The 14,521-nt window shown below is 46.4% G+C and overlaps 1 protein-coding gene across 3 annotated transcripts in view; it reads right to left on the bottom strand.

Moving 5' to 3' along the window:
* Positions 1-14,521, bottom strand: part of Fam163a (family with sequence similarity 163 member A) — a 79,064-nt gene that overhangs the window by 7,706 nt on the left and 56,837 nt on the right. The window contains exon 1 of one of the 3 annotated variants that reach the window (XM_036202845.1): positions 4,849-4,951. The exons of the other annotated variants lie outside the window; for them this stretch is intronic. The gene's annotated coding sequence lies outside the window, so the exon portion shown is untranslated. Of the gene's footprint in view, positions 1-4,848; positions 4,952-14,521 lie in introns of those variants that run through there. 3 annotated transcript variants of the gene reach the window in all.

Here is a 14,521-nt window from a genome sequence, read left to right as displayed (position 1 = left end):
GGAATGGAGCTGGTGTGCTTGCCTAGGCTAGCCTGGGCTAAGGGAAACTCACAACAGCCCTTAAACACACAAAGGCAAGAGCCAAGTTTAAGCCCCTCTTGGTTCTCTAGCCAATAAAAGTGCACACTATCTTACAAGGTAGTGTGAGAATGAAATCCATGAACCCACAGCAACACACACACACACACTCACACACACACACACACTCACACACACACACACACACACATCTACAATAAAAATAAAGATGATTGATTTTATTAAACAAGTGTGCTGCCTGGATTTTGCTCAGAACATTTTTTTTTTTTTTTTTTTTTTTAAAGAAGCCTTTTAAGGTATAGTCAGAGGAGAAACCCCTACTTCCCCTTTAAACAAAACAAACAATCCGGTCACATCACACTGTGGGCCCATCTGGCTACTTTTAAACTCATTCCCAGGAGATAGTTGCGTGTGTTTTTACAGACTTGTGTTTTTGCCAGTCATGAGTAATAGTCAACACCCCTCCAGTCTGATGCTATTCCTTTGCCTCTGGTTTGTATCTACTCAGGCGGAAGTGGCTGGAGAGGTCCCTCTGCTGTCTGCACCACCCCTCGACCTTTCTGTATTTCCCAGCTCCCATGATTTTCAGGTTAGAAAAGTGATTTGTGGAAATGTAAAAAGACTATGAGAGCTGGCCCTGATATCTTATGTAACAGGAAGAAGCCAGGTGCAGAGAGGATGAGTAACTTGCTTAACCTCACACAGCAAGGCCGAGACAGATAGACCTGCAGAAGCCCTGGGACGTCCTGACTCAGCCTGCTGTCTCTCATTCCAGAAGGTTTCCACGCATTTCCCCAGCAGCTGAGGTGTTCCCTGGAGTGCTTTCTTGAAGCAGATTGATGGTACTGAGCCACAGATTAAGAACTAGAGACCCCGACCCTCCCAGAGTCACAGCCACAGTGGTTGGGTGGGTGCAGGAGTCTGTATCGTGCCAGACTTGTATCTTACCATCTGGCCCTTTTGGGAAGTGAGACAGGAATGAACGACTCCAGGAGGTTTCAGTCTGGAGACAGCAGGGGTGGCGTGGGACGTGTGTAGGAGGGGTGACCTTGCAGAGTTGGTGGCATCATCTGGTACCCATGTCAAGACTGGTTCTGGGTTCTGTGTCTTTGCGGCCAAGTACACTAGCAGTCTGGAGGTGGACAGTCAGAGGAGCCAAAGGCACATCAGCACAGAGCCAGTGAAGAGGCCAGGATGGTGGAGCTAGAGGATGACATTCTTCCCAGCAGAGACAGGAAGGGTCACTGAAAGTCACTTCCCATTAGACCAGGGGGCTCTCTGCTCTCTCAGAGGGAGCCCCCTACCACCAGTGACCCCAAATTCCTGTTAGCAGGGTGACCTCGCTCACTTCCTGGGTGACTAAAGAAGAGAAGAAATGCAGGATGCAGCTGGCACTCAGACAGGTAATTAATGGCTGCTGCTCCTGCTCCACCCCCTCCCCTTAGGAACACAAGTTAATTGAGTGGAGCCTAAGCACCTGATGTCAATTTCTTCCGATGCAATTAAACCTCCTCCAGCCATTTATTAACTGGTGGAATCAACACAGCAGGTTAGCCGCTCGCTTGCTGGAGGAGAGGAACTGTTGTCTCCTTGTAAACTGTCTGGGACTCAAGCCCAGGCAAGGCTAGGGTGGGGGCAGAGGAGGGGGGGGGGGAAGGGAGGGGGAGGGCTGCTGCTTTGTTAGGCCGATGTCCACTGCCAGGTCCTGATTGTCAGATGAGGGTCTGAAGAGTCCCTTTTGCCTCAAGTGAGTAACTACAGGCTCCCAGAGATGTGTGTTTTTGAAAAGCAGCGTCTGCACATCATCCCGAAAAATCCCAAGGGGCCTCCATCCCATCACCTTGGCCCTGGTGTCCTCTAAGACTGTGCAGGTCCCTGTGGCTGAGAGACTCAGGCACAGCCTCAACAGGACAGGAAAAAGGGTAAAGGGGCAGAATCCACGATGGTCCTAAATAGTCAAGGGGACAGTGGAGATGAACCATTGTAACTCCACCTCTTGTCACTCAAACGCAAGTTTAAATCATAATATCCTATCCTGGGCCCCCAAAGTCTCATTTTCATCTCACAATGCAAATGTATTTCATCCATCTTTGAAAGTTCTCAATGGCTTGTGTGTGTGTGCCTGTATGTGTGTAGATGTGGACACTGGAAGTCTTCTCCCATTGCGGTGAACCTTATATAGTGAGGTTTCTCACCAGACCCCAAGCTCTGCATTTCAGTTGCTTTGGCAAGTGAGCTTGCTCCAGAGATCCACTGCCTCTGCCTCTTGTGGCTGGAGGTGGGCCACCATACTCTCCCAGCTGGGCCCCAGCCCCAGCTGTACCCTGCCTGATGCTAACAGTTGCTTTCATACCTGCCTCGCCTGCAGCTTTAAACGTACCCACACTCCCTCCCTTTCAAACAGCACACCGCTCATGTCTTTTTGCTCTACCGTTTCTTCCTTCCCACTGTAGCTTCTGGACGAGAACAGTGGGCAGTGACTAGTCCATGGTCTGAGTACTATCCTGGCTGGAAATCAGTCCATTACATTTGAATCCAGCCTCACTCAGGATCTCAGGACATGGGCAGAAGGTGGCCTATGGAGGTCCGAAGAGGGCGCTGGATCTCGTGCAACTGAAGTTACAGATGGTTGTGTGTCCACGTATGGGGCCTGGGAGTGGAAGGCAGGTCCTCTGGAAGAGCAGCCAGTGCTGTAGCTGCTAAGTCATCTCTCCAGCACTCAAATACTTGTTTGTTTGGAGACAGGGTTTCTCTGTAGCTCCGGTGCCTGTCCTGGATCTCACTCTGTATACCAGGCTGGCCTCGAACTCACAGAGATCCGCCTGGCTCTGTCTCTAACCACCACCACCACCACCACCACACAGCTTCTCTCAAGTACTCTTAAAAATTCTTTTACCAATGAGACTAAGAAATGCCTCTGCAAAAGAGGGGCTCTCAATTTCCCCAATAACAATGATGCTGTCTACATTCAGTGTGGACCTTTCTTCCTTCCTTGTCCCCTCTGGAAACACCTTCACAGACCCAAACAAAATTATGCTTTATTAATGATATGGTGTTTATTAATCTGATCAAGCTGACAATCAAAATTAGCTATCATGGGACTTGAGCTTCTAGCAGTGGGCAGATCTCTGAGGCAGAAAGTCAGCAAAGGAACAGCAGAGGCGAATTGTACTTGAAGTAAAATATTCCACCCAGCTACTACCAAATACTCTTTTTTTTTTTTTCCCCATCAATACATGGAACATTCTCCACGATAAGATGATACGATGATACGACAAGGCATAAAACAAGTCTCACCAAAATTTAAAAGTTAAAAGTTAAGTCGGGTGGTGGTGGTGGCGGCAGCAGCGGTGGAGGTGGAGGCGCACGCCTTTAATCCCAGCACTCAAGAGGCAGAGCCAGGTGGCTCTCTATGAGTTCGAGGCCAGCCTGGGCTTTACAGAGTGAGTTCCAGGGCAGGCATCAAAACTACACAGAGAAATCCTGTCTCAAAAAACAAAAAACAAACAAAAAAATTTAGAAATTAAAAGTTAAAATCCTATTCAAAGATTCTTCATGTCCTCATACAATGAAACTAGAAACCAGTAATGAGAAAACCATCGACAATGATACCAAAACATGGGCAACAATTTACTTTTGGGGGAAAAGAAAACCACACACACACAAAAAAACAAAAACAAAAAACAAAAACAAAAACAAAAAGAAACAAACAAAAAACAACCAACCAATGGATCAAGGAAGAAATCAAGGAACACAATTTAAAATTTTCTTGAGACAAGTAAAAGTGGTAACATCATATTGGACTGGATCACATCTAGCATAGCACCTTCAGGAGGAAAGTTTACAGCAATCAGTGGCCCCATCAAAAAGGTAAGAAGGTATCAGGTGCTGGAGAGATGGCTCAGTGGTTAAGAGCATCCTCTGCTCTTACAGAGGACCTGGGCTCTGGTCCCAGCCACATGTGATTCTAGCTCTAGAGGATCCAACACCATTTTGGAGACTCCTGGGCACTGGGCACACACAGTGCAGAGACATGCATGCTGACGAGACACTCACACACATAAAATAACCTTTTGAAAAGACAAAAATATTAGATAACGATCACTGCATCTCAAGGAGCTAGAAAGCAGGAACAAGTTAAACTGAAAATTCATAGAAGTAAAGAGTAGCAAAGACCAGAGCAGATATGGATAACATGGAGATAACCGCACCAAAGATCGGTTCGAGAACGAGCTGGTTCTTTGAAAGGACAGAAAACAGACTTCCTTTTCTGTTTTCTGCTCCACTGGTTCAGCTTCTCTTCTGAACTGTGCAGATTTAGGGGAACAAGCAAATCAGCAGGTACCCTGTTGTTTGGTTGGTGTGAGTTTGACAGGTCGAAGAAAGCAACTTGAATTTACCCAGCTGCAGCCATTTAAATACCCTAGCAGCTAGGCAGTGCGCAAGGCTCTTAGGCACTGGGCAGTCTCTGACCTTCACACGTTTTAACGGTGCCGTCTCTTCAAATGGGAATGGTGCTGTCTTTACGTGTGCAGGGAGATAACAGAGTCCAGCTCAAACCTGAGTTTGCTTCTGTGGTACATGGGCCATACTGACAGCAAGAACCAGCTTAGTAAACACAGGACTTCGGAGCCAGCAGTGACCACGAAAACAGTGGCCCTTAAGACAATTTTTTTTTCATATCTGTGAGTTTTGTAAAGGTGGTTTAGGCAAGTCCTGTCTAGATCTGCAAGAATGTGTAATCAGCTCATGGCTAATTATGCTGGAGGACGTGCATGTGAACTAGTCTGTCTTCCCTTTTTCTCTTACCAGAGCATGTCCCTGATGACGACGCTGCTGATCGTGACCTTCATGACCTTGAGCTTTGTGCCTCTGGCCTTTGCTCCCTTCTGCTTTCTGCTCAACTTTGTTGCCAGCTCCTCTTGTGAACTCTGCAGATGTGGGGAAGAAGGCAAACGGGAGACATCCTGCTGTTTGAATTGATGTAAGGTCGAAGGGTCTGAGCGAGCAACTGGAATATACTTAGAGAAGGTTTCCAGGAGCCAGTGCACAGGATGTTTAGAAAAGCCTGAAGGGACCCCTGAGAGGAGACTCCTGATATTTGCCAGCTGTGCTAGAAAAAGGAGACATGGAGATGAGAAGAGGGGGTTTAAAGAAGTTATTTTATGTATAACCTTATTTTTATTTATTTTTATGTGTAGGTGAATTTTCCCTGCATGTTTGACTGTACACCACATGTGTGCAATACCTGAAGAGTCCAGAAGAGGGCACTAGACACTCTGGGACTGGACGTAAAGATGGTTAGAGGGTTCTTGAATGAACATGAGGACCTGGCTGCTCCTAGGGATGGTTGAGGAGAGGGTTTTATTGTAGATATGAAAGAGAGAACAGCCAAAGGCATCTGGAAGAGTCCAGACTAAACAAGGCCATGAGAGGAGAGGGTAGAGGGAGTGAGAGAGAAAGAGAGGAGAGAAGGCAAGCAGACCAAGAGAAGAGCTGTGGGCCAAGAGGCCAAGAGTGAAGCCAAGAGAACTGGGTGATATGGGAAAAAGAGAAGCTGGAGGAAGGGAAGTGAAGCCTAGACCCCGGGTTGGAGAGGTTTAGGGCAGGGAGCCGGGAGAGAAGTGCTCGGAGGAGCCACAGGCACTGAGACTTGTTCCAGGGTTCTTTGGGACCTGATGGTTCTGATCCACCATTTAGGTGCCAGTGATTGAACCTGGGTCCTCTGGACTCTGTTTTCCTTTACAGGTTTTAATTACAAGGAAGGACAATTTTTCTAAAGAAAATTAATCAGTAGAAATTACTAGTAACTCTTGTGGGGCGGCAGTGGCACACCCCTTTAATCCCAGCACTCGGGAGTCAGAGCCAGGCGGATCTCTGTGAGTTCGAAGCCAGCCTGGGTGTACAGAGCGAGATCCAGGACAGGCTCCAAAACTACACAGAGAAACCCTGTCTTGAATAACAAACAAACAAACAAAAAGAAATTACTAGTAACTCTCAAAGACAGGAAGATACTAATTTATACAAGGGTGAAAAGAAACAGATACAGGAGAGTAGGGTTTACAAACTTGCTAAAGTTTGAGTTTGTGTATATTCTTGGGCATATCATCAGATAGCCAAGTTCTATCCCTGCAGCAAGAACCAGCGAATGAGATGATGCTAAATAGAGAGAAGGGGAACCCAAGACAACCACTACATAAGAGTAATAGTTAATAAAGATGAAGGAGAAAGATGTCTGTGAAGGCATTTAGTGGTAGGGGCAGAAGAATACGTTTAAAATAATTGTAAGTGGCCAAGGCAGAAAGTCATTCCGACAAGCAAAACCAAGCCAAATTGTGTGTGTGTGTGTGTGTGTGTGTGTGTGTGTCTGTGTCTGTGTCTGTGTGTATGTATGTGTGTGTGAAGATACAAAGTAGACAGGTTTGGCAAGAGTTTTGAATGATAAATATCCTTCAAGATGCTCCCATTGGCTAACCTGACTGCAACTAGCTGCTGAGTATGTGCAGCAAGGCAGCGTTATCACCGATGGAGGGAGGGTGGGCTGGCAGAGGAGACTGGAGCAGGATTGAATATGTGTCTATACACTGGAAGGCTTCAGCACTTCACTCCACCAGTTCTATTTTTAAGGAGCCTATTCTTCACAGATGCACATGTGCACAGGTACCTGCATAAGAACATTGCTTTTAGAAGTATTTGTACAAGTGCACACCACTTATAAGAAGGATGTGTGTTCTCAGAAATGTCCTGTTAGGTGGTTTCATCATTATGTCAATATTACAGAGTGTATTTACACAAACCGATATAGTATAGGTCAACCACTTGACATGACTTCTTTCAGGCTGACTTTGAACTTGCTTGATAGTTGAGGATGATCTTGAACTCTTAATCCTCTTGCCTCTACCTCCTATATGCTGTGGCTATAGAAGTGTGGAAACAGGGCCTTGGAGACATCTCTAAGCCCCATATAATTTTTAAGTATAAGTAATAATTTCATTTAGAATATATAAATTACTTCCTTTGGGATTTTCCCAAAATTTTCAACGAAGGATTTTAATTGCATCATTAATGACAGCTCTCAGGAGGCAGAGACAGGAGATGTGGGAAGTATAAATGTGGTGCACATAAATACGCTTATATACTTACACATAAAATAAACATTTTCCTGGGTATAGTGGTACACACTCAGGAGGCAGGCACAGTCAGATTGCTGTAACCAAGGCTAGCCTGCTCTACATCGTGAGTCCCAGGCCAGCCAGGGCTACACAGTGAGACTCTGTTAAGCTTTAACAAAAGGATAGAGCTCAGCCAGTAACAAGCATGAGGACCTGAGCTTCATGCTAAGAACTTATGTAGATAAACTAGACACAGTGGTGCCTGCTTGTAATCCAAGTGCTGGGGAGGCAGAGACAGGCAGATCCCCAGGACTCACTGGCCAGCCATCCTAATCTGATTAGTGAGCTTCAGGCCAGTGGAAGACCTTGCCTCAAAAATAAGGTGAACAGCATTCCTGAGACCTGAGGCTGTTCTCTGGTCTCCATAAACATGTACACACATGTGCATGTGTGCTTGCACATATATACACACAAAAACTTTAATGATTAAAAGGGTAGTATAGGAAATACACACACTAGTGACAGCTGTTCTTTGTCATCAAGTATTATGTGTGTGTACAATGGTATGTACTGTATTTTATTCTTTCCTTTTCCGTTTGTGTGTGTGTGTGTTGTTTGAATATGTGTGTATATGCATGATTGTATCTATGTAGGTGTGTGTGTGTGCATGTGAGAGAGAGAGTGCAGGAGTGCTCACACACACACATTCATGTATAAGCCAGAGGTTGATGCCAGGTACCATCACCCACCTCTCTCCCACTTTATCGATTCAGAGTCTCTCAATAAACCCCCCGAGCTTACTGCTATGGTTAGTCTTGCTAGCCAGCTTGCTCTGGGGATCTCATTTCTACCTTGTAGGGTTGGAAATTACAGGGGGGCCACTGAAACAGAATAAAGTAGAAAAGATCAGTTATTAGATACTGATCTATTGATTTCTTCAGTGATTTACTTAAAGCTTATACTGCCTATTTTTGCCAAGCATGACTTCACTTGCTACCGGGAACAGAGTGACCTGGGGAAAAAGCTGGAACACTGAGTTGTTGCTCTTAACCCACTGACTGTCTCTGTATTTCTGTAAAACCTCACTTGTTTGAATCCCTACCATTTGATTTTAGGGTATAAGATGAGGCTGCAAACGGGACCTGATACTGAGGCCTTTCAGGAGCCGTCCTGGCTTTGGTTCACCAGGGACGTTGCTCTTTTATGCTCGTTGACGTCACAGTGCTTATTCCAGAAAAATTCCCACAACCCCACCATGCCCAACTGGCATTTTAAGTGGATTCTGTGGATCTGAACCCTGGTCATCGTACTTACGTGGCAAGTATTGTAACCACTGAGCCAGCCCCACAGGCTGTGCTTGTGTATGGCAATTGTTTGTTTACTACGGCACGAACACGTGACTGTGTCTTAGGATGGCTGAATGTCACTAGGTGATGGGAAACCTCAGCTTGTTTATAATCCTGTGGGACTACCATTGTTGGCCGGAATGTTGCTATGCCGTAAAGAGTGTGACTGAAAGCATTGATTCACCAATGCAAGAATCACTAAATGAGTCAGGGTTCTTCCATGGAACACTGCGCAGTCGGAATGAAGAAAACGACTCTGTTAATATCTTTAACTGTGTGTGTGACGTTAGCACCTACCTCAAATAACACTCACGCTGTTTGACTCAATGTCCCTATTTCTAGAAATACATTCAGGAAATAAGTAAGGAAAAGGATGGAACCAGGGGGAAAAGCTCATTACTAGTTATAGTCAGAAAAAAGTAGAGATAAACTATAAACATCTAAGTGATCAACTACAAATATCCAAAGTCATTTGTTTGCTTATAGCACAGGCACCCAGTGACATGTATAGTTATTCAGTTACAACTTTAGGACTTTATCATAAAGTGAAGAAAGTGTTTACATGCACAGAATTGGACACACACCTATATAAAGTATGAGGGCCATCAGGTAAAAAATGGAATGTTAACGGTGAGGCAAAAGAACGTGGTAGTGGACTCTGCCATGCTTAGCGAGGCTGCGCGTGGTGTGCAAATAAGCTGGTTTTCCTTGTCTGTTTTCATTGTTTTATACTCAAGGTTTATAAATTCACTCTTCGTCCCATGAATCCTCTGCAGTTCACTCTTGTTTTTCAGTCACTCCAGGCATCGTGACCACCTTCTCTCACCCACCCTTTTCATCTTACTGTGGGCTTATTGTGTGCCCATTTCTCTCTGGGTTTGTTTCAGCTAGCAACACAGTTCACGTCTCTGTGAATGAGGAAGGGGCTCAGGCTTTGGGGTTGGGAAGCCCAGGTTAGATTCATGGTTCATGTGAGACTTGGGGTGATGTCCTGTACACTGAGATTACAAGTGGGCACCATACCCACCTGGAAGTTATGAGGGTCCTTCAGATCCAAACTCGGGGCCCCATGCTTGCCTGGCAAGTACATAACCTACGGAGCCATCTCCCAGTGCTGTTTTCTCATTCGTATTCACCCATGGGATGGTGCCACCCACATTCAGGGTGGGTCTTCTTTACACTGTTAAACCTTTCTGGAAATGCCCTCAAAGACACACCCCGAGGTGTGTTTCCATGGTGATTCTAAATCCCATCAAGTGGATACTAAAGATTACCCACCACAGAGGGTGCTAGTGAGAATTGTGCTGTGGGCTGGAGAGATGGTTCAGTGGTTAGAGCACTGGCTGCTCTTCCAGAGGACCTGGGTTCAATTCCCAGCACCCACATAGCAACCCATAACTGTCAGTTATTCCAGTTCTGGGGAGCCCGATGCCCTCACACAGACAAATGTGTAAGCAAAACACCAATGCAAATAAGCATTTTAAAAATCATAAATAAAAATATTATGCTAGGGTAACTGGCACAATCCAGCCATCCTATTTCAAGGGCTGCTTTGGAGAATGAAGTTTAGGAAGAGCTGCCTGAGTCTCCCCTGATGCTGGGAACCAAGTGTCCTTTCCACTTTAATTCCCTAAACTTAGAGCAAAGACACAGCTCTGAACTGAGGGCTGAGGAGAAGGCTCTCAAGAGAGCAAGGGCCACAGCCTGGGTTCCTGCCAAGTCCTGCCAGGGCATGCTGGCTGTGACCATGTGAAGAAGCTTCAAGGAAGTCAGTCATCTGGTGTCTCTTTAGCTATCCTTCAAGATCTTGGCTTTTTTCCATTCATCAATGGGCCTTAAATAATGCCTGACAATTGGTCACATAAATTATGCCTGCTACTCACCAGTGGGGAGGAATAACTATGTTAGTCAGCTGGGGCCGACCATAGCCACCTAGTGTGTGGTAGCTTTCTGTAGTCTGACTGGATGCCCAGGGCCTCATTAACACAGTAGCGGGATCTCCATGCCTGTGGCTGGGTTCATGTTTCTTGCTAGGGAAACTTACCTTTGGCTCAGTTTGCTTTTCCTTTTAATTTACAAGCATGAGAAAGCACCCAGTTCCATCAAAGCCAATTCCAAGAACTTTGAACCATTTTGAGCTATGAAATTTGAGCTAGTCCCAGACCTGTCTCACCAAGACCCCTTGAGACTTGACAAGTCACTGTCAAGACCTGTCACAGTGCCGTAGTTAGCACTAAGCCACACACACACACACACACACACACACACACACACACACACACACATTCTGTATCTTGTTTCTATGCCCCATGATCTCGTCACACACTTTGCACATCAGTTTGGTAAGCCTTTGGACTGTTCTATGACCACGGCCACTCTTACAAAAGAAAGAATTTAATTGGGGGCTTGCTTACGTCTCAGAGGGTCAGTCCATTATCACCATGGCAGCACTCATGGTGCTGGAAGAGCGGCTGAGCGACATCCTGATCCACAGGCTGAGAGCCGAGTGTGGACTTCTGACACCTCAAAGCCCACCCCCGCTCCCCCCAAAAGGCCACACTTCCTAATCCTTCTAATTCTTCTCAATCAGCGCTACCCCCTGATTGACTAAACATTCAAATATATGAGTCTGTAGGGGGCATTCTTATTTAAACCACCACAAGGTCAAACGTCATCAGCCTTTACATTGCTGTGCAGAATCTTCTTCGCTTGTCACTATCAACTGCTGGTTCCAAACCAGCAAGACTGACTGACACTAATGAAAAGAGCGCTGGTTAGCAGCAGGACAGCTGGACCCAGAGAATGACTGAGCAGCTGTGAGGTCAGCTGGGGACTGCCAAACACCTGACTGAGTGCTTGGAGGAAGTGATGTGCATAGTTCCTCCCACTGCAAGTCTTGCCCTGAATACTTGGTGCTGAGGCAGAAGGGTCTCAAGTGTCAAGATATCCTGGGTTCAAGGCCAGCCTAAACAACTCAGGGACAGGGTCTTAAAAGGGTCTGGGGATGCAGACCAGTAGGGCAGTGCTTGCCTAGCCTGTTCAGGCCCCTGGGCTTGAATTCTCACCCCACTCCCCCACTCCCCGCCCGCAACACACACTGCAAGCTAGAAACTGTTAGAATAAAAAAAGTTATCATCCTTACCATATCGTCTTGGTAAATATAACACGTAGAAGAGCAAGTTCAATTTCAGCATCCCGAGACCCCCTCCCCAGGGCTCCATACTGAAATGTGACAGCATGGGGACAGGTGGTCCAGTTGTCAATTTGCAATGTTTTGCTCTTTTTCTAGACTTGGCCATGTAGCCATGAGACCCCTCACACGCATAAAGTATGGCCCAGCCTGGGCTGCATGCACTGAAGCGTTGCCTCTCTCAGCTCCTGCAGCCCGGTGTGTGTGTGTGTGTGTGTGTGTGTGTGTGTGTGTGTGTGTGTGTATAAATGGGATATTGTAGCATGAATTTTTTTTAAATTTTCTAAAAAGATTTATTTATTTATTATGTACACAGTATCCTGCCTGCATGTGTCCCTACAGGCCAGAAGAGGGCACCAGATCTCATTATAGATGGTTGCAAGCCACCATGTGGTTGCTGGGAACTGAACTCAGGACCTCTGGAAGAGCAGTCGGTGCTCTTAACCGCTGAGCCATCTCTCCAGCCCCTGTAGCATGAATCTTAAAAAGTCTTATTAATAAGATCAAACCTGAGACCAGTTAATGGGGTGAATGCTGGACGATCAGAGAAGCAGAACAAGCCACAGCTACCTCACCTTGCCAGTTCTTCAGCTGATCCTGTTTCCTCAGACTGGAAGCCTCTGAGTCCTCATCCAGAATGGATCTCAGCTGAACTGCTTCTTGAAAGCCTGAATGTTTAACCAGCCTAAAGCTTCTAGTTTCTGGTCTTCACGCCATATATACCTTTCTGCTTTCTGCCATCACTCCTTGGGATTAAAGGCTCACCTTCTGGGATTAAAGGCGTGAATCACCTCGCTTGGCTGTATCCTTGAATACACAGAGATCCAGGTAGATCTCTGCCTCCGGAATGCTATGATTAAAGTGTGCTACCACTGCCTATCCGCTATGTTTAATATTGTGGCTGTTCTGTTCTCTGACCCCAAATAAGTTTATTAGTGTGCACAATATTTTGGGGAACACAATACCACCCACAGGGTATTTGCGCTGTGGGTGGTAGGCTGAGCAGAGGAGGCTTTCGTGGATCCTGGAAACAGTCTCTAGCTACAAGGCTAAGGCAAGGAAGACACAGAGGCAGCTCCTTGACCCCAGAGATGTGTCCTGAGACAAGCCACAGAAGGGCCTCCTTTGCCCAGGTCTAAGACCCGTGCTACTTTCAACCTTGTCCCAGGATGTTGGTCTCTGGGGCCTCTCCTTCCTTTTGCCTATCTCTGTTTTGCAAATGTGTTATCTGAGTTTAAGACCTAAATCCTTGATGTCTAGGCTGGTTGAGTATTAGTCGAGCTTTGAGGGGCTTTGCTGGGCTTTAGACTGTGAATGTTAGGACTTAAACGGGAACATGGCTAGGAGACCTAACGACCGACGGGGCTTCCGATTCAAGCCCTTGTCTGTTCTCTCCTCACTGGCTGGCTGCTCACGTATCATTCCTTCTTAAGAATCCCCTTGGATTTAGAGGAATTTCCTTTCTTGATCCTGTAGCTCTCTCCCACCTATCTTTCCCCATTCTCTGATATTCTGAAGGTCACCCTCGGCAGGCCTGCAGTGTCTCAACAGGAGTGCCTACAGTGAACTTTTCCCAAAGAAATAAATCGCAACCTGAGCGGCTGCTGACTTCCCCCTACTCAGATCCGTGGAGGGGGGACATTTGGTCTCTTAGGGCAGGTAGCAGCTACAGAGCCCATCTATAGGCTCCCCAGCTGAGCCTTCCTTTAGCCAGCTTGTTTCTGCAGGGGGGCTGGAGAGGGTTACTCAGTAACGGGTTGACAGTATGGATTCTGAAGACCATCAGCCAGACTTGGGTTGAAGTATTGGCTCCACAGCTTAATGGCTCTGCAATCTGGGCAAGTCACTCAGCTACTTTGGGCCTTAGTCCCCTCTAAGGTCTCTAAAATGGGGATAAGGATAACTTACGGATCATTAAGAGGCTTTGTGAGAAAGTTCACAAAAAGTTCATGTTTTCAGCAGGAAATGTAACAATTGTGAAAGAAAGAAAGGAAGGAAGGAAGGAAGGAAGGAAGGGAGGGAGGGAGGAAGGAAGGAAGGAAGGAAGGAAGGAAGGAAGGAGGGAAGGAGGGAGGGAGGGAGGGAAGGAAGGAAGGAAGGGCAGGCTTAATGTGCATGGTGCATGTGCCTGTGATCCCAACACTTGAGAGGTGGAGGCCGGAGGACTAAGAATTCAAGGTGATCATTAGCCACACAATGAGTTCAAGGCCAGCCTGGGCTACATGAGACCTTCTCTCAACAAACAACAACAAAGCTAGCTGCTACTGTTAGCAGTTCCTACCTTCGTGGGGCAGTCATGGCATTGTGTTGACCTTTCTATGGTTACATGTCCTAGTTGGTTTTCTACTGAAGTGATTAAACACTGAGCCCAACACTGAGAGATGGGAAATTTGTCAGGGCAGGAACTCTAAGAGGGAATCAGGAACAAAAGCAGTGACCGTGGAGGAACACTGCTTATTGGTGAGTTTTCATGGCTTGCTCAAGCCTGCTTTGAAAAAAATAAATTATTTTTATTTATGGGTATATCCAGGGTGAGTTTATGTGCACTACATTCATGTAGGTGTCTGTGGAAGCCAGAGGGTGTCAGGTCCCCTGGAGCTGGAGTTAAAGGCAGTTTGTTGTGAGCCACCTAATATGGGTGCTGGAAGCCGAACCCAGGTCCTCTGGAAAAGCAGCGAGTCCTCTTAACCACCAAGCAATCTCTCCCGCTCTCATTCTGTTTTCTTTCTTTCTTTTTTAAAAATATATTTATTTATTAGGATTTTTTTCATTTTACATACCAATCCCAGTTCCCCCTCCCTCCCCTTCTCCCGCCTCCTCACCTCCCTCCCACT

This window comes from Onychomys torridus, chromosome 11 (genome assembly GCF_903995425.1).
Source record: "Onychomys torridus chromosome 11, mOncTor1.1, whole genome shotgun sequence".
NCBI lineage: Eukaryota > Metazoa > Chordata > Mammalia > Rodentia > Cricetidae > Onychomys > Onychomys torridus.
This window is presented reverse-complemented; position numbering and strand designations above follow the sequence as displayed.